The sequence below is a fragment of the Bubalus kerabau genome, chromosome 8 (assembly GCF_029407905.1).
Source record: "Bubalus kerabau isolate K-KA32 ecotype Philippines breed swamp buffalo chromosome 8, PCC_UOA_SB_1v2, whole genome shotgun sequence".
Taxonomy (NCBI): Eukaryota; Metazoa; Chordata; class Mammalia; order Artiodactyla; family Bovidae; genus Bubalus; species Bubalus kerabau.
Genome location: NC_073631.1, coordinates 120512012 through 120516631, shown reverse-complemented (window position 1 = coordinate 120516631; position 4620 = coordinate 120512012). Strand labels below are relative to the sequence as shown.

Here is a 4620-nt window from a genome sequence, read left to right as displayed (position 1 = left end):
GCAGGAGGCCTGGGCCCACCCTCGAGGCCCCGTGACTTGGGGGGTGGTGGGCTTGTAGCTGACACCCGGGCCAGAGTGTCCCCCCACATTCAGGTTCTTCCTGGGACCTCGGAAGACAAATACAGGGTTTCTTTGGAAACTGGGTCACTGCAGCTGTGATTAGTCATGATGAGGTCATCCCGGAGCAGGGCTGGCCCTTAACCCAGCACGATAGTGTCCTCATAAGAGGGGAAGAGCCACAGAGAGAGGAGATGCCTGGGAAGGCCAGGCCGTGATGGAAGAGAGCAGAGGGAGGGTGCGGCTGTGAGCCCAGGAAGCCGAGGGCGGCCTTGGGCCCCTGCAGCTGGAGGGGGCAAGACGGACCCTCCCCCAGGGCCTCCAGAGGGAGCACGATTTGATGCACCTCAAGTTCAGACTTCTGCCCTCCAGAACTGTGAGAGGATAGGTATCTGTTGCTGTTCAGTTGCTCAGTCGTGTCTGACTCTCTAACCCCATGGACTGCAGCACGCCAGGCTTCCCTGTCCTTCACCATCTCCCAGAGCTTGCTCAAACTCATGTCCATTGAGTGGGTGATGCCATCCCACCATCTCATCCTCTGTCGTCCCCTTCTCCTCCCGCCCTCAGTCTTTCCCAGCATCGGGTCTTTTCCAATGAGTCTGATCTTTGCATCATGTGGCCAAAGTATTGGAGCTTCAGCTTCACCATCATTCCTTCCAGTGAATATTCAGGACTGATCTCCTTTAGAATGGACTGGTTGGAAATCCTTGCAGTCCAAGGGACCCTCAAGGGGCTTCTCCAGCACCACAGTTCGGAAGCACCAATTCTTCGGCGCTCAGGTTTCTTTATAGTCCAACTCTCACATCCATACATGACTACTGGAAAAACCATACCTTTGACTATATAGACCTTTGTCAGAAAAGTGATGTCTCTGGTCTTTAATATGCTGTCTAGGTTTGTCTTTGCTCCAGAGGCCCCAGGAAACAACAGCAGACAGGCACACCTATAGGTTAGGGTTACCTATAAGCCACGCCAGGGCCTGAGGTGCTCTGGACTGGATACAACGAGTGGTGCCACTGCCATGCCCCTCACGGTGCTGTGCCCACGTGTGCCTGGACATGGCACTGCAGGTGTGGCCCGCACCTGACGGTCTGGCTGAGCAGAGGTGCCCCTGTCAACCTGTTTGGTAAATGTTAGCAGAAACGAATTTGTTTGGAGACACTTGCTGCAGCCCTAGGGTGCCTGCCACTCCAGAAGTGGGGTGTCCCGTGAGCTCGGGGCCGGGGTGGGGAGGTCACGCTCACATTGTCTGCTCCAGGAGACGATCAGACTGGAGACCTGGATGGGCCCAGACCAGGTGCAGCAGTAGCTGTGTGGGGAGACGAGCCACAGCACGGCGCTGGCTCACATGGTGGGGTGGAGGGGAGCCTGGGGCAGCATGTGGGGTTTGCTGTGTACTTCCTCCCCTCCAGGCCCCGGATCCCCGGGGTGCAGCTGGTCGAGGCTGTGGCCCGTCCGCGTGAGCCACCTGCTGGAAGGTCTCAGGGAGCATGGAGCCCATGACTCCTGCTACGTGGCCTTTCAGTCCATTGTCTGTGAGGGAGGAGGGGGCATCGTGTCTCATGTTTGGCCTCGGCCAGGAGACGAGGTGGGGCAGAGACCCCGGGCCTCAGGGCCAAAGATGCAAAGGCCTGAGCGGCAGTTATAGCCTGGGGACAGTGCCTCTAGTGTTTGGGCTTGCTTTGCTTGTTGCTTTTAATCCCTCATCACTTTCCGGCAACAAAATCTTTAAACAAAAAAAAGGGCATTCATATGTGCCCTTGTTCAAGATGAACAAGAAAGAGAAAAAAAGAAAAATTACCTCGTGTTTTCCAGCCAGGCTTGGGGTGAGCTGGGAGGACAGGAGACATGGAGCTCAGGGGACAAAGTGGGTGATGGTAGAAACGTGGGGAGGACAGAGGCTGCCCGGCGCCTAACTGGAAGGTTTCCTGGAATTTCCTGGGGACGCAAAGGCTCCCCGTGGGTCCGGGTGGCAGTGCCTCCATCCGGCTCGTGCCCCTGGATCCTGGAGAAGAAGGAGCTCAGGCTGTGGGGTAGGGGACGGGGAGAGGAGTGGGTTTATTGTCAAACATGAACGTCTAGGGGGCCGTGGGCAGTAAGGGGCTGACGGTGGGAAGGCAGTTGGATACGTGAGGTTCTGGACCCAAGCAGATTTCAACAGGATTGTGTATACAAGATGGAGGGAGCAAAGGAGACACACCATTGGCCAACGAGCCCACGAAAACAGGCTCAGCATCACTAATCACCAGGGAAGCACAAGTCAACCCCATCGTGACATGCCAGCTCACGCCCACGAGGTTGGCTATTATTAAAAACAACCACAGAGAACCGGTGTTGGCGAGGATGTGGAGACTTGGAACCCTGTGCCTTGGTGGTGGTAACGTACAGGGGTACCATCGTCATGGAAAACACAAGAGTGACTTGTCAAAAATTAAATACGGAATTACCATACAATTCAGCGATTCCACTTCCGGATTTATATCTGAAAAAGAGGGAAAGCAGGAGTTGGAACAGGTGTCTGCTCTCTGTGCTCATGGCAGCGCTCTTCACAATAGCAAGGGGTGGAAGCGACATCCGTGCCCATCGATGGATGAGATTCACTTATATGAGGTCCCAGGAGGAGTCACATTTGTGGAAAGCAGGTGGTGGTTGGGCTTCCCAGGGGCCTCAGTGGTAAATAATCTGTCTGCCAATGCAGGAGACACGGGTTCCATCCCTGGGTGGGGAAGCTCCCCTGGAGAAGGGCATGGCAACGTACTCCAGTGTTCTTGCCTGGGCAATGCCATGGACAGAGGAGCCTGGAGGGCTGCAGTCCGCAGGGTCACAGAGAGCCGGACACCACTGAGTGACTAAGCACACTTAAGATGGCGGTTACCAGGGGCTGGTGTTTAATGGAGACAGGGTTACAATTTAGGAAGGTTCTGGAGAGGGATGGTGGTGATGGTTACGGAACAACATAAATGTACTTCATACTGCTGAACAGTGCACTTAAAAGCGGTTGAAATGGTAAATTTTATATATGTTTGACCGCAATCGTTTAAATGTGGGCAAAAAGAAGAAGAAGGCACACCTGGCCGTGACCTGGTTTTCCGTTCTGTGTCTGGTGACTGCAGAGTCTGCCTGCCGGGGCCCCTGGTTACAGCGACGAGAGAGACCGAGGGGCCCTCCTCCCCGCTCCTCAGCTGCCGTGCTCAGCACCACCTGTGGGGCTGCAAGGCCCTTGCTACGAGTCATCTGCCCTTTAAGCTTCTTTTTCTTTCCTTCGTCCTCGATGACCTCTCTTCCTTGCTCTCCCGGTGCTTGACTTCTGAATATCAACGGTCTTTGCACACCAAACGCCAGCATTGGCCGAAAGGCCAGCTGGGTTACGAGAGTGCTCTTGGGTCCCTGGGGGTCGCCCCTGGCTGGGTCCTCTCGGGATGCTCCCCTGAGTCCCTCATCCCCAGCGCCGTCCACCTGCTCTCAGCCCGCAGATGGGTCTGCCCTGCAGGCTGCCTCTCCCTGAGCCCCCCGCCCTTGCTGGCTGCCTGGGGTGGGCTCTGGCCAGTGGGAGGTGCTGGCCAGAGATGGGAGGGTGGGCGGCATGAGGCTGGGGTGCCCTGTTCCTGCTCCCTTCTTGCCCATGACCATGCGTGCCCCCCGGTAGCCCCTCCAGCTCCACCAGCTCTGGGGTGGGAACGGCCACCCTCAACGGCTGGTCTGCGGACGCCCACCCTCCCCTGTTTGTTCTCTTCACCCTGGCCTCCCCTCCAGGGAGTATTTTCAGCAAAGCTTCTTTCTTTAAACGACCCAGGAGACCTGAGTCCTACTAGGTCTCTGTGGGACCACCACCACCTCTTCTCCCAGCAAGAGGCTTCCAGAAGTCTCTGCAAGACCGCTAGCCCTCGCCTCAGGTTACCAGCAAAGACACTGCCGCTTCTGAAAACCATCTTCAAGGCCCCACCAGGTGCTGTGGGGCTTCCAGCTTCCAGGAGAATGAGGGACACGGCCCCTTCTCCCAGATCCCGAGTTAGGGCGATTAGGATCACAGGAGGAGAGCTATCCCGTAATATCAGGAAAGCCCCAAGCAGGGTCAAATTTGTGCTTGTCTTTTCACTGGGCTTGGTTACTAGGTACAGTAAGGTTATGGAGAGTAGGTTATATTCCTGTAGGAAACTCAGAAGTAAAAACTGGAACACAGAAATCACCTATAATCCCCAAACCCAGGGATAGTCATGGATAGCATCTTATATGCACAAGTACACATGTAAGTTTACAGACAAGATCTTATAACTATGGTACTTCCCTGGTGGTCCAGTGGTTAAGACTCTGCACTCCTAATGGAGGGGGCCCTGGTTTGATCCCAGATCAGGGAGCTAGATCTCACATGCCGAACAGCATGGCCAAAAAGAAAAAGATTTTACTATTAGAACTCTACAGGATGTGATATTCTGTCTTGTTTCTCAACTTAGCCCCACCTCCAACAATCCAGGGTAAACATCATTCAGGGTAAGAAATACACATTTTTCAGCAACAAGTTTCCTGCTGCATAGATGTGTGTGTGTGTGATTTCTTATCATGTCT

The 4620-nt window shown here is 54.9% G+C and overlaps 1 non-coding gene across 1 annotated transcript; it reads left to right on the top strand.

The window, feature by feature from the left end:
- The first annotated feature begins 4339 nt into the window (after positions 1 to 4339).
- TRNAR-CCU (transfer RNA arginine (anticodon CCU)) lies at positions 4340 to 4412 on the top strand. Its single transcript has one exon. It is a non-coding gene; the product is annotated as a tRNA-Arg (tRNA).
- The last annotated feature ends 208 nt before the right edge of the window (positions 4413 to 4620 follow it).